The sequence below is a fragment of the Arachis hypogaea genome, chromosome 20 (genome assembly GCF_003086295.3).
Source record: "Arachis hypogaea cultivar Tifrunner chromosome 20, arahy.Tifrunner.gnm2.J5K5, whole genome shotgun sequence".
Classification (NCBI taxonomy): Eukaryota; Viridiplantae; Streptophyta; class Magnoliopsida; order Fabales; family Fabaceae; genus Arachis; species Arachis hypogaea.
This window is the reverse complement of record NC_092055.1, coordinates 103,466,201-103,486,948: the sequence shown is the minus strand read 5'-3', so window position 1 is coordinate 103,486,948 and position 20,748 is coordinate 103,466,201. Positions and strand designations below refer to the sequence as shown.

General features: G+C 37.7%; 1 non-coding gene across 1 annotated transcript; it reads right to left on the bottom strand.

Annotated features, from left to right (window-relative positions):
• Positions 1–13,743: 13,743 nt before the first annotated feature.
• LOC112788108 (small nucleolar RNA R71) lies at positions 13,744–13,851 on the bottom strand. Its single transcript, XR_003195487.1, has one exon. It is a non-coding gene; the product is annotated as a small nucleolar RNA R71 (small nucleolar RNA).
• Between the last annotated feature and the right edge of the window lie 6,897 nt (positions 13,852–20,748).

Below are 20,748 nucleotides of genomic sequence, written 5' to 3'. Positions count from 1 at the left end.
AAAATCCAGTGAGGGTTCAATAACTCATCAACATATATCCGTGCTTAAAATTTACTAATTGTTTTGCAAGTTTGTACAATGTTTTCTTTCCCATCTCATTTGCTAAAGTACTTTATTACTTAAGGGTTGGCTATATATATATACACAACTCCTTGAGAATGTGAATTAACTTAGCTACATGTAAGCTTTATATATGAGTGGATGAATTAGAATTGCATGACTCATTAGGTAGATGCATTTAGCATAGGTTGCATTTCATAACATTCCATCACTTTAACCTTAATTATTTACCTTGGATTTAGCATGAGGACATGCTAGTGTTTAAGTGTGGGGAGGTTGATAAACCCATATTTCATGAGTTCTTTTGTGCTTAATTAAAGTGATTTATTCAGCTCTTCACCTACTTATTCACATTAATTGCATGGTTTTACTTTCCCTTCCCTATTATGTCATATAATGAAAAACATGTTTTCTAAGCTTTAAAAATTAATTATTTTAATTACCTTTATTTCCATTCGATGCCGTGATTTGTGTGTTGAGTAGTTTCAGATTTTCTAAGGCAGAATGGCTTAAAGGATGAAAAAGGAAACATACTAAAATGGAAGGAGAAAGCAAAACGGAGCTTTAAAGAAACTGGTATCCACGCGATCGCATGGATGACGCGATCGCGTGCCAAGCACGAATCAGCAGCGACGCGGCTGCATGACTGACGCGACCGCGCGCCTTAAGCAGAACGCACATGACGCGGTCGCATGACTGACGCGACCGCGTGGCAAGGAAAAGCTCCAATTGACGCGACCGTGTGACCCACACGGACGCGTGACAGAGGCCACGCACCAGAAATTGCAGAAAACGCTCATAACAAGTTCTGAGTCCCTTTTTGGCCCAAACCCAAGTCCAGAAGGCATAGACCAGGGGTTATAAAGTGAGGGAATGCATCCATTCAGAGAGCTCGCATATTTTCACCTTTCAATGAATTAGATTCAGTTGAGAGGGAGATCTCCTCCCTCTCGCTTTTAGGATTTAGGATTTCTTCTTGTTTTAAAGAGTAACTCTGGATCCAGGTTTAATTTTATTTTAATATTACTTCTCTTTATTTATTCCAACATTTGAATTGATTATTATTATTTATGAATTATTCCATGTTACAGATTTCTAATTGAATTAATGATAATTGAGGTATTTTCAGTTTATGATTGTTCTCTTTGACTTAAGTTACCATTGCTTCCCATCTAAGGATATTTTTACTATTATTTCAGCAACTTTACTTTTTCCCCTTTTGGTTCTGGTTAAGAATTTAGTAACTCAACAGTTATTAAACTCAATACAATTTATAATCGTGATCTTTCTAATTGAGCTGAACTTAAATAATCCCAACCTTTTCTGAGGAAATAATTAGGATTCAAAGGTCAACTTAATTAGTCCCTTGACTTTCCCTTACCCTGGTAAAGGTCGACCAAGTGGAGTTTAGATTCAACTTTCATTATAGTTGAGAGAGATAACTAAATTGGACCTCTAATTTCTCTACCTTGCTAAAAGTCGCGTTACAGTTATTATTTATTCTTAATTGCCATTTAATTCACTCGTCATTCAGATTACTTGCTTCTCACCTTCTAAACCCCGATTATAACCTTTATAGCCAATAATAAGAACATACTTCCTCGCAGTTCCTTGAGAAGATGACCCGAGGTTTGAATACTCGGTTAACAATTTTTAAAGGGTTTTGTTACTTGTGACACCCAACACGTTTGTACGAAGGGATTTTTGCCGGTTTAGAAACTATATCTACAACGCAACCGTTTCTGTGAATTTCTTTACTGGTAGAAATCCCGACGTCAATTATCAGCTGAAAGTCCACTATCAAGAGTAACCCTTGCTACAGAGCACTTAGTAACCCAAAGAGGTGCTAGACACCAAGGTCTCCAGAAGAAAATAACAAACCATGTGCCTGTGGTGTGAATGTATGGGGGAAAGAGACTTGAGGGAGTAAGTCCTTAGGGGTGTCTTAACACCTAGCACCTTGAACCAATTGGTTCGGGAGTGCTGGCTGAAAGCTTATCTTAAAGAGTCGCCCCCTTACAGAGCACCTAGTCTAAAGAACACAATCAAACCCTGAAAAGACAAAGGGATCAATGAATAAAAGTCTCATAGGGTGCAATCATGTGAGTATTCCAGGGCATGGTAAAGGTCTGAAAGCCAATGAAGGAATGAACCTAAGTTGCTATGCATGAAACCCCATAAAACCAAGGACATGACTTCCACAATAATGACTCATTTCTCTTGTCATTTCATTCATCATTCTCATGTTTCAGTACTTGCTTAGGGACAAGCAAGCTTTCAGTTTGGTGTTGTGATGCCAGGGCATTTTGGCCAGTTTCACTGACCTTTTCTTTACTGTTTTAGGGTAGTTTCATGCATTTTCTTAGTTAATAAGCAAGTTTTGGGTAGATAATCACTTACATCTTGATTCAAGCAAACATTATGAATTTCATGTGATTTTATGAGAATTATGCATGAATTGAATGACAAATTGGATAATGCATGTCTCATAACTTGGATTAGAGCTTTGATACACTTTATTTGCTTGATTTCAAGACAAAGGAAGCAAGGAAGAGCCACATTAGCAGCCACGTTAATCTAATTAACGTGACCACTAACGTGGAATGGAATAAACTTGCAACGTTAATGAGAAAAGTGATTGCCACTAACGCCTTCAAAACCATCATGGCCCACGTTAATTGCCACGTTAACTACATTAACGTGGTAGTTAATGTGGAGAGAAAGGGAGCTCCAGCGTTAGTGGTAAAAGTGAATACCACTAACGCTCCAAATTGGCAATTAGCCACGTTAAGAGACACGTTAACTCAGTTAACGTGAACTCTAACATGGAAAGGAAAGACAATGCCAACGTTAGTGACACTCACCATTGTCACTAACGTTGGACTAAGCCCAATTGGCCACGTTAAGAGTCACGTTAACTACATTAACGTGAACTCTAACGTGGGAGGAGCAAGAAATCGCCAACGTTAGTAACACTCACCTTTGTCACTAACGTTGGACCAAGCCACTATGAGCCACGTTAGTTGCCACGTTAATTGCATTAACGTGGAAGCTAACGTGGAGGAAAGAAATGATGAGCCAACGTTAGTGACACTCACCTTTGTCACTAACGTTGGAAATGGCAATCACCACCACGTTAGTGGCCATGTTAAGACAATTAACGTGAGACACTAATGTGAGAAGGGGCGTTTGGAGCATTAGTGACAAAGGTAAGTGTCACTAATACTCTCGAGGCTAAGGCATGCCCACGTTAAGAGCCACGTTAGTTATACTAACGTGGACTCTAACGTGAGAAAAGGGGGGCTAAGAGCAACGTTATTGGCAAAGGTGAACGCCAATAACGCTTGTGATGGACCAAGAGGCAACATTAGTGGTCACGTTAGTGCCACTAACATTGAAGTTAATGTGAACCATCTTGGGCTAGGAACGTTAGTGAAAAAGGTGATTGTCACTAACGTTCTCGAACCCACATTTTCACTTAACGTTAACGCCACTAACGTCCTAGCTAAAGTCCATGCCTACTTCACACTTTTTCTGCAAGTAAAGCTGAGCCCACTGAAGATTCCAAATTGCTTCAACTCAAGATCCAATGGCCCATATCCAAAGACTTGAAGAGCCAACTAGAAGATCAGAAGAGTAGTATATATAGGAGTAGTTTTGAACTAGAGAGGAGAGCTTTTGAGCACTGAGAGAACTACTCTCTGTATAATTTTACTTTCTCTGCACTTTTAGTTTTACTTTGAGAATGTATTTTCCATCTTTGTTTTCCATTCCCAGAGCTATGAACAACTAAACCCCTTTCGTTGGGTTAGGGAGCTCTGTTGTAATTTGATGGATCAATAATAGTTTTCATTATTCTTCTTCTTTCTTTTCTCTTGATTTTACTAGAAAGCTTTCAATCTTCATCCAATTGGGTAGTTGTCTTGGAAAAGAAGCTATTCATACTTGGATCTCTTCGGAACCTTGGAAGAGGAATGAAGAGATCATGTTAGAAATGTTTTCTCATGTTGGACCAAATTGGGGTTTGGATGGATATAGTGACATATAATCCTACCAACATTTTGATTTGGGAATACATGTGGTATAATCAGTGACCACACTTCATCTCTTCTCATGAGCAATTAGACCAAGGAATTGGCTATTGATCAAGATTTGAGAGATTAAATTACCAAGGAATTGGAATTCAATCACTTAAGATTGCCAAGGAGATCAATGAATTCATTGATTGAGGAAGAGATGAAAATGAACTTGATCCGGAGAATACAACATCTCCTGAGCCCAATGAACTCCCCATTTCTGATCTTACCCATTCTCTTTACTTTCTGCCATTTACTTTTATGTTCATCTTCCTCATTCCCCATTTAAGATTCTACAATTTACTTTCCGTCATTTACATTCAGTCCTTTATTTCCAGTAATTACATTTCCTGCCATTTACTTTCCGCCATTTAAATTCCTGCAATTCTCCAATTAAATTCTTCTTAGCTCAACTAGAACATTCCTCCAATTAAAGTTGCTTGACCAATCAATCCCTGTGGGATTCGACCTCACTCTATTGTGAGTTTTTACTTGGCGACAATTCGGTATACTTACCGAGGGAAAATTGTTGAGAGACAAGTTTCTGTGCATCAGGCAGCTGGCGTTGAACGCCCATAAGGAAGGCAGGGAATTTGAATTCCCTAGCCTATTAGGACCAGTAGGTCCCATAGAAGCTCCATCTACCGCACCTTCTTCTACCCTATTCTTCTCCACTGTTCATATTTGCTTGAGGACGAGTAAAACTCTTAAGTTTGGTATTGCAAAAGCTTTGCTTTTTGACTTCTACCACTCCTAAGTATGGCACCAAAGACTGGTTAAACCTCAAGGAAGAGGAAGGGAAAGGCATTTGCTCCTAGAAGAAGAGGATGGGGCAAATTAGAAAGCATGCACATGAGCTTGTGTAGCCGCCTCAACAAAGACAAAAGAATGACATTGAAGAGATCAAGCACCACATTGGATCTTCAAGGAGGAGCACTAGCTGCCACCATTAAAGGTGGATTCGTTCTCTTTATCTCCTTTTCTTTCAATTTTTCTATTTTCTGTTATGTTGTATTGCTTGTTCTCTTGTTCTTGTTGCATGATCATTTGCATTTATGTCTTAAAGTTGTAAAATGTTCCATATATCTCTCACCTTGCCTAAAAGAAAATTTTATTTGAAAATAATTGAGAGATACATGAATTTCAAGCTTATAATAAGAATAGTACAATTATTTTGATGTGGTGGCATTGCTTTTGTTTTCTGAATGTATGAGTAAACAGTGCATATTTGAAGTTGGAATTTTAGAATGTTGACTTTTAAAAGAATAATGAAAAAGGAAAAATATTATTGATAATCTAAAAAATCTAAATAAATTATTTCTTGAAGCAAGAAAAAACAGCAAAAAGAAAAAGAAAAAGCATGTTGCAAAAGAGAAAAAATTATATATGCATGCGAAAAAAAATAAAAAATAAAAAAGCAGAAAAATCCATTACTACCCAAAAAAGCAAGAAAAGGAGGGCAGATTGAAAAAGCCAATAACCCTTTAAACCAAAAGGCAAGGGTAAAAGGATCCAAGGCTTTGAGCATCAATGGATAGAAGGGCCTAAAGGAACAAAATCTTGGCCTAAGCGGCTCAACCAAGCTATCCCTAACCATGTGCTTGTGGCGTGTAGGTGTCAAGTGAAAAGCTTGAGACTGAGCGGTTAAAGTCGTGGTCCAAAGCAAAAAGAGTGTTCTTAAGAACTCTGGACACCTCTATCTGGGTATTCTAGCAAAGCTGAATCACAATCCTAAAGGGTTCACCCAGTTAAAGTGTTTGTGGCATTTATGTATCCGGTGGTAATACTGGAAAATAAAGTGTTCAAGGTCACGGCCAAGACTCTGAAACTGTGTTCAAGAATAAAAAAGAACTAAACTAGGAGAATCAGTAATATCATCTGGATTCTAAGTTCCTAAAGATGCCAGCCATTCTGAGTTTCAAAGGATAGTGAGATGCCAAAACTATTTAGAAGCAAAAAGCCACTAACTCCCGCTCATCTAATTGACACTAAGCTTCATTAGAAACTCTGAGATTTACTGTATCTTAATTTTCTTTTTATCCTATTGTGTTTTTAGTTGCTTGGGGACAAGCAACAGTTTAAGTTTGGTGTTGTGATGAGTGGATATTTTATACGCTTTTTGGCATCATTTTCATATAGTTTTTAGCATGTTTTGTTTAGTTTTTATAGTTTTTAGTGTTAAATTCACGTTTTTGGATTCTACTTTGAGTTTGTGTGTTTTTGTACAATTTCAGGTAATTTCTGGCTAAAATTGTCGAGCTGGAGCAAAAGTCTGATTCAGAGACAGAGAAAGCACTGCAGATGCTGTCCGGATCTGACCTCCTTGCATTTGGAAGAGCTTTTCTGGAGCTACATAAGTCCAAATGGAGCGTTCTTAATGGCTATGGAAATCTGACTTCCAGAGCTTTCCAACAATGTTTAATAGTTAATACTTTGCTTCATATTATAAGGCTCAAAACTGGCGTCCAACGCCAGCCTCCTGCCCCCTTTTAGGCGTCCAGTGCCCAAGGAGAAGAAACCAGCGTCCAAACGCCCAAAGAGGTCCCCCTAGCCAATGTTCAACGCCCTAGAGGCCTCATATCTCGTGGATCTCATCAAATCTCAGCCCAAATACTCATAAAGTGGGCCCCAGAAGTGGATTTTAGCACTAAAAAGACTGTTTTACCCTTACTAGTCATTTGTTTAGTATTTAAGAGATTAGATTCATGTTATTCGTACACTTTTTACCATCATACACATTATTTTTGTTTACTACCATTGTATTCTCTTTTAGTATGAGTTTCTAAACCTCCTAGGTTGAGGGGAGGAGCCCTACTAAGTCCTATGAATTAATAAAAGTATTACTGTTTCTTCTTCGATCCGTGTTTAATTTATTTCTAGGATGCATACTCGTTCTTCAACATGGTGAATAGGATGACCAGTGACAATCAGCTCTGTTCATCATACTAGGACCGCATGCTTGACAACCACCAGTGTCTACTTGGGTTTGTGTAAATACGTGGCTGGAAAGCGCGAAGCGCCAGCTTGATTATGCATCTCTCAGACGGCTAATCCACGACTTCGTTGGGGACTTCTCAAGACACTAGTTTAGTCAATTTTCGGGGAGATTAGGGTCTCTGTGGTAGAGGATAGAACCCACATAAGCAGCATTCTCTAATCCGGAAGATTCGACCTTGTCTGTGGCATTTTGAGTATGATCACCAGGAGAATGAAGTGCTAGAGCTTCACCCTCCGTCAGATTGGATGACCACGACCAATGGCATTTGATCTGGAGCAGAGGAGATTGATGAATACGGCCCATGGCATTGATCAAATATAGCCTGCCATAGAAGAAATCACTCACAAGCAAAGAAGACAGTAATACCAAAATTAATTCAAAAAGACAAAGCAACTCCAATCCTTAACCATATTCCTATTTCTGATTCTATTTAATTTACAGAGTATTTTATTTTATTTACATATCAATGAAAAAGTGAAGAATGGGTAGTTAGGTTAGCTTTGAAATTGTATAGGTTGTTATATAGGTTAGATGGAAAGTTTAAGCTTATCAAAGATCCAAATTCTAGTCCACTTAACCATATAAAATTTTATCTTGACCCTAGCCCCATTACAACCTATGGAAAAGTCCTCATGATATTTGTATGCATGCATGGGATAATTGTTGATTGTTAGATGAAAAGAAAATCTTGGAAAGCATGATTAGGGGAGAATTGAGTCAATCAACCCTATATACTTGAATGACTAGAGCGGATACACATCCGGTGAGGGTTCGATTGCTCAATTACATGTTTTCACCCATGATCATGTTTTCTTGCAAGTTTGTAAAATCTTTTTAATAACTCAATTCAATTGTGGGTTTGCTTTGATTGCGGTTGCTTTAGCCCTTGTACTTGTATATGTATTCTTGGGAATTGATTTATTTTGACCAAGTAAATGCATTCATTTAGATAGAGTGCATGTAGGTAGTTGCATCTAGGTAGTTTGCATTAAATAAATGTTGATACCCTTTGTTTCTTTCTCGAGTTTAGCATGAGGACATGCTTGGATTAAGTGTGGGGAGGTTTGATAAACCCTAATTTTGTGGTTTATCTTGTGCTAAATTTAGAGGATTTTATCAACTTTTCTCACATTTATTTAGTGAAATGGCATGGTTTCATGACTTTCTCCTAATTTGTGCTTAAGAGTGAAAACATGCTTTTTAGGCCTTTAATTTGCTAATTTTAATTTACCTTTGATTCCACTAAATGCTTGATGTGTTTGTTAGTGAATTTAGGTTGAAAAGGTTAGAAATGGATCAAAGGAGTGAAGAGAAAAGCATGTAAAGTGGAGAATTCATGGAAAATCAAGGATTTGGAGTGCATACATCGACGCGCACGCATGAAAATTAGGTTGTCTAGGCGACGCGTACGAGTGACATGACGCGTACGTGTGAGATGGTAACTTTGGTGAACTTGAGTTGCTAATGTCCAAGTGATTGATGATTGGTGTCCATTGACTCTAGCTTCCACTAAGTTAATTAGTGAGGTGGCTAGGACTTATGGATTAGGATTAATGTAGCTCATTTGACTTTCATTTACTTGTTAGATGATGACTTAATGGGATTGATCCTTACAATTATCAGAGAAGAGAGAGCTTCTCTCTCTAGAAACTAACTAAAGCATGGTAAAAACTCCAACTTTGACTCCCCCTTGACCCATCTTGAATTTTGCATAAAATAGTCTCTGGAATCAGTTGGATTTGGGCCTGGGAAGCTCAGAAATTGCCTCCAGCGTTTTCACTTTAATGAGATCACGTGCGAGCTGCGACGCGTACGCATATGCATTGATCACCACACATATGCATTGATTTTTATTGAACTTCACTTTGGGGCATTTTGTCCCCTTTTATTGAATTCCTTTATCTTTCTTTTTCTATTTTTTTTCTTTTTATTTTTCTATATATATATATTTTATTTTTCTTTTGTTTTTCTTCCTTTTTTTATCTTTTTGATGAATTATATACAAAGGTACCAATGCATATGTTTTACACATTTAATGCATGAGTATGTAACCAATTCCAAAATTTTGACAAAAATATAAAAACACCCTTTTATCCCAAACAATGTTCCCAAACTCTCCCACAATTAAATGATAAGCACTCTCACTAGCCTAAGCTAATCAAAGATCCAAACAAGGGACATTTATTGTTTTTCACTTAAGGCTTGTAATGTGCTAAAATTAAGAACAAATGGGTTTAGCATAGGCTCAAAGTTGGTTAACAATGGAGGATAAAAGGTAGGCTATTTGGGTGAGCTCATTGAAACAATAGCCTCAATCATATAAATGCATTCATACACAAAATAATGGACATAAAGAATCAAACAAATCAAATATTACAATCATAAAAAGAGAATAATGCACACAAGAATGAAAATAGTGGTTATACGATGTAACCACATAATTAGGATCAAAACTCACTTGGTTGTGTGTTCTTAGCTCAAAAATCATGTTCCACGATGAGCGGATAATTTATACACTTTTTGGCATTGTTTTTACATAGTTTTTAGTATGTTTTAGTTACTTTTTATTATATTTTTATTAGTTTTTATGCAAAAATCATATTTTTGGACTTTACTATGAGTTTGTGTATTTTTGTAATTTCAGGTATTTTCGGGCTGAAATTGAGGGACCTGAGCAAAAATCTGATTCAGAGGCTGAAAAAGGATTGCAGATGTTGTTGGATTCTGACCCTCCTGCACTCGAAGTGAATTTTCTGGAGCTATAGAAGCTCAATTGGCGGGCTCTCAATTGCATTGGAAAGTAGACATCTTGGGATTTCCAGCAATGTATAATAGTTCATACTTTTCCCGAGATTTAATGGCCTAAACCAGCGTTCAACGCCCACCTAAGACCCTTTTCTGGAGTAAAACGCCAAAACTGGCACAAGAACTGGAGTTAAACGCCCAAACTGGCACCCAAGCTGGCGTTTAACTTCAAGAATGGCCTATGCACGTGAAAGCTTCAATGCTCAGCCCAAGAACACACCAAGTGGGCCCCGGATGAGGATTTATGCACTATCTGCACTTAGTTACTTATTTTCTGTAATCCCTAGTAACTAGTTTAGTATAACTAGCATTTTTTACTATTGTATTCACAGACCATCATACTTTAGCTTATGCCATTGTTCATGTTTGGAGGCTGGCCTCACGGCCATGCCTAGACCTCTTTTCACTTATGTATTTTCTACGGTGGAGTTTCTACACCTCATAGATTAAGGTGCGGAGCTCTGCTGTTCTTCATGAATTAATGCAAGTACTATTATTTTTCTTTCAATTCACGCCTACTTCTTATCCAAGATATACTCTTGTACTTAATTCAGTTAAGTCAGAATGAAGGGGTGATCCGTGACAATCACCCACTATCTTCGTTACTCGCTTAGCCAAGATCCGCGTGCCTGACAACCACAAGCGGTCTATATGATGTTCAATGTAGTCATTAGACGACAGCCAGAGTATATTCTCTTGGGTCTCTGATCCACGATTTGCATTGTCTCTCCTGAAAACAGAGCATCTGAATCTGAGATTAGAACCTTTGTGGTATAGGCTAGAACCATTGGCAGCATTCCTGAGATCCGAAAAGTCTAAACCTTGTCTGTGGTATTCCGCGTAGGATCTGGGAAGGGATGACTGTGACGAGCTTTAAATTTGAGAATGTTGAGTGCAGTGACAGTGTGCAAAAGGATAAAGATCCTATTCCAACGCTAGCGGCAACCGACAGATGATTAGCCGTGCGGTAGCTGTGCCTGGTATTTTTCATCCGAGACGAGAAATCCAACAGTTGATTAGCCGTGGAGAGATCATACCTGGTATTTTTCATCCGAGAGGATCATACAGCTTTCCATGGAAGGGAGCACGCATGATTGGAAGAAGACAATAGGAAAGCAGAGGTTCAGAAGCAACAAAGCATCTCCAAACGCTTATCTGAAATTCCCACCAATGAATTACATAAGTATCTAATTTTATTTTATGTTTTATTTATCTTTTAATTATCAAAACCTCATAACCATTTGAATCCACCTGACTAAGATTTACAAGATGACCATAGCTTGCTTCAAGCCGACAATCTCCGTGGGATCGACCTTTACTCACGTAAAGTATTACTTGGACGACCCAGTGCACTTGCTGGTTAGTTGTACGGAGTTGTAAAAATTGTGAATCACAATTTCGTGCACCAAGTTTTTGACCCCGTTGCCGGGGATTGTTCGAGTTTGGACAACTGACGGTTCATCTTGTTGCTTAGATTAGGTAATTTTATTTTATGTTTAAGCTTTTTATTTTTTTATTTTATTTTTGAAAAATTCAAAAAAAAAATGTTCTTCAGAGTTTTTAAGAACGAATTCTAGATTTTCATGAGATATGTTGAAGCCTGGCTGGCTATTAAGCCATGTCTAATCTTTTGGACCGAGGTTTCCACTTTCCATTGTAGAAAGGACATGTTTGTAATTGATATGCTAAAGCTTGGCTGGCCACTTGGCCATGTCTAATTCTGTTGGACCGAAGCTTTAGACTAACATTGCACGAATCTTGGAATTCTTATTAAAAATTTTGAATCTCTTTATTTTCTTTTTCCAAAATAATTTCGAAAAAAATACAAAAAAATTTAATAAAATCATAAAACCAAAAAAATTTTATGTTTCTTGTTTGAGTCTTTTGTCAACTTTTAAGTTTGATGTCAATTGCATGTTTTAATTTTTCTTAAATTTTCGAAAATACATGCATTGTGTTCTTCTTTGATCTTCGAGTTGTTCTTGATGATTTTCTTTGTTTAATCTTGTGATTTTCTTGTTTTGTGTTTTATGTTATTTTTCATATGCATTTTCGAATTATTAGTGTCCAAACATTAAAAATTTCTAAGTTTGGTGTCTTGCATGTGTTTCTTTTCTTAAAAATTTTTAAAAATATGTTCTTGATGTTCATCTTGATCTTCAAAGTGTTCTTTGTGTTCATTTTGACATTCAAAGTGTTCTTGCATGCATTAATTATTTTGATCTTAAATTTTTATGTTTTGTTTCATTTTGTTGTTTAACGAAGAAAGAGAAAAACAACAAAATAATATTTCTTCATTAATTCAAAAAAATCAAAAATAATATCTTTCCTTATTTTACTCATAAATTTCAAAATTTTGGGTTGACTCAGTCAAAGATTTTTAAAATTTAGTTGTTTTTTGTTAGTCAAGTCAAATTTTCAATTTAAAAATTTTATCTTTTCAAATCTTTTTCAAAAATCAAATCTTTTTCATTTTTTTTCTTAATATTTTCGAAATTTTTTAAATAAATTTTCAAAATCTTTCTCTTAATTTTATTTCATAATTTTCGAAATCATTACTAACTTTTAATGTTTTGATTCAAAAATTTCAAGTTTGTTACTTTCCTTTTAAGAAAAGTTCAATCTTTAAATTCTAGAATCATATCTTTTAGTTTCTTGTTAGTCAAGTCATCAACTTTAATTTTAAAAATAAAATCTTTTTAATTTCTTCTTCAAATCTTTTTCAAAATAAATTTCAATCATATCTTTTTCAAAATTTAATTTCAAAATCTTTTTCTAATTTCTTATCTTTTCAAAATTAATTTTCAAATCTTTTTCAATAAACCACTTGACTTGTTTGTTTTTTTAAAAAAAAAGTTTACTATTTCTTATCTTTTTCAAAACCACTTAACTACTTTTCTCTCTCTCTAATTTTCGAAAACCCCTAACCAATTTTTCAAAATTTTTTTTAATTAACTAATTGTTTTAAATTCTAATTTTATTTTATTTCTTTTCCTAAATTCGAATTCCAACTCATAATTAAAATAAAAACAAAAATATTTTTCTTTTCTTTTAATTAAAATTCGAATAACTCTCTCATCTCTTTCTATTTATTTTATTTATTTACTAACACTTCTCTTCTACTCATAATTCGAACCCTCTCCCTCCCTCTATGTTCCAATTCTTCTTATTCTCCCTCTACCTCATTCTTCTACTCACATAAAGGAATCTCTATACTGTGACATAGAGGATTCCTCTTCTTTTCTATTCTCTTCTTTTTCATCTGAGCAGAAACAGGGATAAAGACATTCTTGTTGAAATTGATCCTGAGCCTGAAAGGACTCTGAAGCGAAAGCTAAGAGAAGCTAAAGCACAACACTCTAGAGAGGACCTTACAGAAATTTTCAAAAAAAAGAAGACATGGCAGCCGAAAACAACAACAATGGTGGAGATGCAAGGAAGATATTTGGTGACTTTACTGCACCAACTTCTATCTTCTAAGGAAGAAGCATCTCAATTCCTACCATTGGAGCAAACAACTTTGAGCTTAAGCTTCAATTAGTTTCTCTAATGTAGCAGAATTGCAAGTTTCATGGACTTCCATTGGAAGATCCTTATTAGTTCTTAGCTGAATTCTTGCAAATTTGTGACACTGTTAAGACCAATGGGGTTAATCCCGAGGTCTACAGACTTATGCTTTTCCCCTTTGCTGTAAGAGACAAAGCTAGGATATGGTTAGACTCACAACCTAAAGAAAGCCTGAACTCTTGGGAAAAGTTGGTCAATGCTTTCTTGGCCAAATTCTTTCCACCTCAAAAGTTGAGCAAGCTTAGAGTGAAAGTCCAAACCTTCAGACAGAAGGAAGGTGAATCCCTCTATGAAGCTTGGGAAAGATACAAGCAATTGATCAGAAGGTGTCCTTCTGACATGCTTTCAGAATGGAGCATCTTATGTATATTCTATGATGGTCTGTCTGAATTATCCAAGATGTCATTGGACCATTCTGCTGGTGGATCTCTTCATCTGAAGAAAACCCCTGCAGAAGCCCAGGAACTCATTGAAATGGTTGCAAATAACCATTTCATGTAAACTTCTAAAAGAAATCCTATGAACAATGGGATTACTCAGAAGAAACGAGTTCTTGAGATTGATACTCTGAATGCCATCTTGGCCCAGAATAAAATATTGACTCAGCAAGTCAATATAATTTCTCAGAATCTGACTGGAATGCAAGCTGCATCAGGCAGTACTAAAGAAGCCTCCTCTATAGGAGAAGCTTATGACCCTGAGAATCCTGCAATGGAAGAGGTGAATTACATGGGAGAATCCTATGGAAACATCTATAATCCTTCATGGAGAAATCATCCAAATTTCTCATGGAAGGATCAATAGAAGCCTCAACAAGGCTTCAATAATAATATTGGTAGGAGAAATAGGTTTGGCAATAGCAAGCCTTTTCCATCATCTTCTGAGCAACAGACAAAGAATTCTAAGCAGAGCCTTTCTGACTTAGCAACCATAGTCTCTGATCTATCTAAGACCATTCTCAGTTTCATGACTGAAACAAGGTCCTCCATCAGAAATTTGGAGGCACAAGTGGGTCAACTGAGTAAAAAGGTTACTGAAATCCCTCCTAGTACTCTCCCAAGCAATATAGAAAAGAATCCAAAGAGAGAGTGCAAGGCCATCAATATACCCAAAGTGGCCGAACCTATAGAGGAGGAAGAGGCAGTGATTTCCAGTGAGGAAGACCTCAATGGACATTCACTGACCACTAAGGAGTTTCCTAATGAGGAACCAAAGGAATCTGAGGCTCATATAGAGACCATAGAGATTTCACTGAACTTACGGTTGCCATTCTTGGGCTCTGATGAGTATTCTTCCTCTGAAGAAGATGAAGATATTGTTGAAGAGCAAGTTGCTCAGTATCTAGGAGCAATCATGAAGTTGTATGCCAAATTATTTGGTAATGAGACTTGGGAGGATGAACCCCCATTGGTCATTAATGAACTGAATGCCTTGGTTCAACTAAAATTACCTCAAAAGAAACCAGATTCCGGAAAGTTCTTAATACCCTGTATCATAGGCACCATGATCTTTGAGAAGTCTCTATGTGACCTAGGGTCAGGAATAAATCTCATGCCACTCTCTGTAATGGAGAAACTAGGGATCTTTGAGGTATAAGCTGCAAGAATCTCACTACAGATGATAGACAAATCAATGAAACAGGCTTATGGACTTGTAGAGGATGACTTTGTAAAGGTTGAAGGCCTGTACATCCCTGCTGACTTCATAATCCTAGACACTGAAAAGGATAAGTATGAATCCATTATCCTTGGAAGACCCTTCCTGGCCACAGCAAGAGCTATGATTGATGTGGACAGAGGAGAGTTAGTCCTTCAATTGAATGAGGACTACCTTGTGTTTAAGGCTCAAGGATCTTCTTCTGTAACCATGGAGAGTAAGCATGAAAAGCTTCTCTCAATACAGAGTAAAACAGAGCCCCCACACTCAACTTCTAAGTTTGGTGTTGGGAAGCCACCATCAAGCTCTGAGTCTCTGTGAAGCTCTCTAAGAGCTCACTGTCAAGCTATTGACGTTAAAGAAGTGCTTATTGGGAGGCAACCCAATATTATTTAATTATATTTATTTATATTCCATTGTCATTTTATGTTTTCTTTAGGTTGATGACATGTGAAGTCATAAAAACAGCTGCAGAATTAAAACAGCATCAAAAACAGCACACCCTGGAGGACAGATTTACTGGCGTGATAGCAGAATGGGCGTTTACCGCCCAGTCTGGCAGCATTCTGGGTGTTTAATGCCAGAAAAGGGTGTCTGGTGTCTGGCTGGCGTTAAATGCCAGAATTGGCAGACAGACTGGCGTTTAACGCCAGAAAAGGGTGTCTGATGGGCGTTAAACGCCAGAAATGGGCATTAGCCTGGCGTTTAACGCCAGAAAAGGTAGCAGAGTTGGTGTTAAATGCCAGAAATGGCATACAGAGGGCGTTTAAACGCCAGAATGGTGCAGGGACCAGAATTCCTTGACACCTCAGGATCTGTGGACCCCAAAGGATCCCCACCTATCCCAACTCACTCTCTTTCCTCTTCACACCTCTCCATAACACTCTTCCCCAAATACCGTTGACCAATCCCATCAATACCTCTTCCCCAAATACCATTCACCTATCAAATCCTACCCTTTTCCCCATAACCTCTTCACCACTCACATCCATCCATCATAAAATCCCACCTACCTCACCATTCAAATTCAAAACTTTTCCCTCCCAAACCCAACCCCTAATACACAAATTCCCCCTCTCTCTTACCCTATAAATACCCCTCCTTACCACCTTCAATTTCACACATCATACACACTTAAACACCCCTTGGCCGAAACCAACACTCCCCTCCATCTCCTTCATTTCTTCTTCTTCTACTCCTTTCTTTCTTCTTTTGCTCGAGGACGAGCAAACCTTTTAAGTTTGGTGTGGGAAAAAGCTCTGCTTTTTGTTTTTCCATAACCATTAATGGCACCTAAGACTGGAGAAACCTCTAGAAAGAGGAAAGGGAAGGCAATTTCTTCCACCTCCGAGTCATGGAAGATGGAGAAATTCATCTCAAAGGTCCATCAAGACCACTTCTATGAAGTTGTGGCCAAGAAAAAGGTGATCCCCGAGGTCCCCTTCATGCTCAAAAAGAGTGAATATCCGGAGATCCGACGTAAGACTCAAAGAAGAGGTTGGGAAGCTCTCACCAACCCCATCCAACAAATTGGAATCTTAAAGGTTCAAGAGTTCTATGCTAATGCATGGATCACTAAGAACCATGATCAAAGTATGAACCCGAACCCAAAGAATTGGCTCACAATGGTTCGGGGGAATTACTTGGATTTCAGTCAGAAAAATGTGAGGTTGGCATTTAACTTACTAATGATGCAAGGAGATCCTTACCCTTTCACTAGAAGGGTCAACTTTGATCAAAGGTTGGACCAAGTCCTTATGGACATTTGTGTGGAAGGAGCTTAATGGAAGAGAGACTCCAAAGGCAAGCCGGTTCAACTAAGAAGGCTTGACCTCAAACCCGTGGCTAGGGGATGGTTGGAGTTCATCCAACGCTCTATCATTCCTACTAGCAACTGGTCTGAAGTTACAATAGACCGGGCTATCATGATCCATAGTATCATGAATGAAGAGGAAGTAGAAGTTCATGAGATTATACCTCTAGAACTCTACAAGCTGGCGGACAAGCCCTCCACTTTGGCAAGGTTAGCCTTCCCTCATCTCATCTGTAACCTATGCAATTCAGCTGGAATTGTCATAGAGGAAGACATCCTCATTGAAGAAAACAAGCCCATCACTAAAAAGTGGATGGAGCAAACAAGAGAGCCCACTCATGGACCTCAACAAGAGCATGAGGAGATTCCTCATCAAGAAATCCCTGAGATGCCTCAAGGGATGCGCTTCCCTCCATACAACTATTGGGGGTAAATCAACACCTCTTTAGGAAATTTGAGTTCCAACATGGAGCAACTAAGGATGGAGCACCAAGAACACTCCATTACCCTCCATGAAATCAGAGAGGACCAAAAGGCAATGAGAGAGGAGCAACAAAGGCAAGGAAGGGACATAGAGGAGCTCAAGCACTCAATAAGATCTTCAAGAGGAAGAACTAGCCGCCATCACTAAGGTGGACCCGTTCTTTAACTTCCTTGTTCTTGTTTTTCTATTTTTTGAATTCTATGCTTTATGTTTTGTCTATGTTTGTGTCTTTATTACATGATCATTAGTGTTTAGTGTCTATGTCTTAAAGCTATGAATGTCCTATGAATCCTTCACCTTTCTTAAATAAAATTTGTTTTCTGAAAAAGAAAAAGAAGTACATGGATTTCGAAATTTGTCTTGAAAATAGTTTAATTATTTTGATGTGGTGGCAATACTTTTTGTTTTCTGAATGAATGCTTGAACAGTGCATATTTTTTATAGTGATGTGTATGAATGTTAAAATTGTTGGCTCTTGAAAGAATAATGAAAAAAGAGAAATATTATTGATAATCTAAAAAATCATAAAATTGATTCTTGAAGCAAGAAAAAGCAGTGAAAAAGCAAAAGCTTGCGAAAAAAAAAGAAAAAAATTGGCGAAAAATAAAGAAAAAGAAAGAAAAAGAAAAAGCAAGAAGAAAAAGCCAGTAACCCTTTAAACTAAAAGGCAAGGGTAAAAAGGATCCAAGGCTTTGAGCATTAATGGATAGGAGGGCCTAAAGGAATAAAATCCTGGCCTAAGCGGCTAAACCAAGTTGTCCCTAACCATGTGCTTGTGGCGTGAAGGTGTCAAGTAAAAGGCTTGAGACTGAGCGGTTAAAGTCGTGGTCCAAAGCAAAAAGAGTGTGCTTAAGAACTCTGGGCACCTCTAACTTGGGACTCTAGCAAAGTTGAGTCACAATCTTAAAAGGTTCACCCAGTTATGTGTCTGTGGGATTTATGTATCCGGTGGTAATACTGGAAAACAAAATGCTTAGGGTCACGGCCAAGACTCATAAAGTAGCTGTGTTCAAGAATCAACATACGGAACTAAGAGAATCAATAATACTATCAGAATTCTGAGTTCTTATGGATACCAATCATTCTGAACTTCAAAGGATAAAGTGAGATGCCAAAATTGTTCAGAAGCAAAAAGCTACTAGTCCCGCTCATCTAATTAAAACTAATCTTCATTGATAATTTTGGATTTTATTGTATTTTCTCTTCTTTTTATCCTATTTTGTTTTTAGTTGCTTGGGGACAAGCAACAATTTAAGTTTGGTGTTGTGATGAGCGGATAATTTATACCCTTTTTGGCATTATTTTTACATAGTTTTTAGTATGTTTTAGTTACTTTTTATTATATTTTTATTAGTTTTTATGAAAAAATCACATTTCTGGATTTTACTATGAGTTTGTGTATTTTTCTGTAATTTCAGGTATTTTTTGGCTGAAATTGAGGGACCTGAGCAAAAATCTGATTCAGAAGCCGAAAAAGGACTACAGATGCTATTGGATTCTGACCCTCCTGCACTTGAAGTGGATTTTCTGGAGCTACAGAAGCCCAATTGGCACGCTCTCAATTGTGTTGGAAAGTAGACATCTTGGGCTTTCCATCAATGTATAATAGTCTATACTTTTTTCGAGATTTGATGGCCCAAACCGGCGTTCAAACACCCACCTGAGACCCTTTTCTAGAGTAAAACGCTAGAACTGGCACAAGAACTGGAGTTAGACGCCCAAACTGGCACCCAAGCTGGCATTTAACTCCAGGAATGGCCTATGCACATGAAAGCTTCAATGCTCAGCCTAAGCACACACTAAGTGGGCCCCGGAAGTGGATTTCTGCACTATCTTCACTTAGTTACTTATTTTCTGTAATCCCTAGTAACTAGTTTAGTATAAATAGCAATTTTTACTATTGTATTCGCAAACCATAATACTTTAGCATTTGCCATTGTTCACGTTTGGAGGCTGGCCTCACGGCCATGCCTAGACCTCTTTTCACTTATGTATTTTCTACGGTGGAGTTTCTACACCTCATAGATTAAGGTGTGGAGCTCTGCTGTTTTTCATGAATTAATACAAGTACTATTGTTTTTCTTTCAATTCACGCCTACTTCTTATCCAAGATATACTCTTGTACTTAATTCAGTTAAGTCAAAATGAAGGGGTGATCCGGGACAATCACCCACTATCTTCGTTACTCGCTTAGCCAAGATCCGTGTGCCTGACAACCACAAGTAGTCTACATGATGTTCAACGTAGTCATTGGACGACAGCCGGAGTATATTCTCTTGGGTCTCTGATCCGTGATTCGCATCGTCTCTCCTGACAACAGAGCATCCGAATCTGAGATTAGAACCTTCGTGGTATAAGCTAGAACCATTGGCAGCATTCCTGAGATTCGAAAAGTCTAAACCTTGTCTGTGGTATTCCGAGTAGGATCTGGGAAGGGATGACTGTGACGAGCTTCAAACTTACGAATGTTAGGTGCAGTGACAGTGTGCAAAAGGATAAGGATCCTATTCCGATGCTAGCGGGAACCGACAGATGATTAGCCGTGCGGTAGCGGTGCCTGGTATTTTTCATCCGAGACGAGAAATCTGACAGTTGATTAGCCGTGCAGAGATTGTACCTGGTATTTTTCATTCAAGAGGATCATACAGCTTGCCATGGAAGGGAGCACGCATGATTGGAAGAAGACAACAGGAAAGCAGAGGATCAGAAGCAACAAAGCATCTCCAAACGCTTATCTAAAATTTCCACCAATGAATTACATAAGTATCTAATTTTATTTTATGTTTTATTTATCTTTTAATTATCAAAAGCTCATAACCATTTGAATCCGCCTGACTAAGATTTACAAGATGACCATAGCTTGCTTCAAGCCGACAATCTCAATGGGATCGACTCTTACTCACGTAAGGTATTACTTAGACAACCCAGTGCACTTGCTGGTTAGTTGTGCGGAGTTGTGAAAAGTGTGAATCACAATTTCGTGCACCATTCCACAATATATAGTTCAAGCAAGTTCTAAATTTTTTTTGCAATCAATTGGGGTGCCCTATAGATAAAAATCCGTGGAAAATTTTATTATTTTGGCTAAGCTTATTATATATATATATGCAAACTAAGAAAATGCAACTAAAAATCCTAAAAAGACCTAAGAATGAAATGCAAAAGTGTTGGGATTAGAAATTTGTCACCTAAAAATGCTGATTGGTCGGATGACATCCCCACACTTAAAAGTTTGCATCGTCCTCGGTGCACTCAAAGATGAGCAAGGGGTACGGCGACCTTCCGAGTT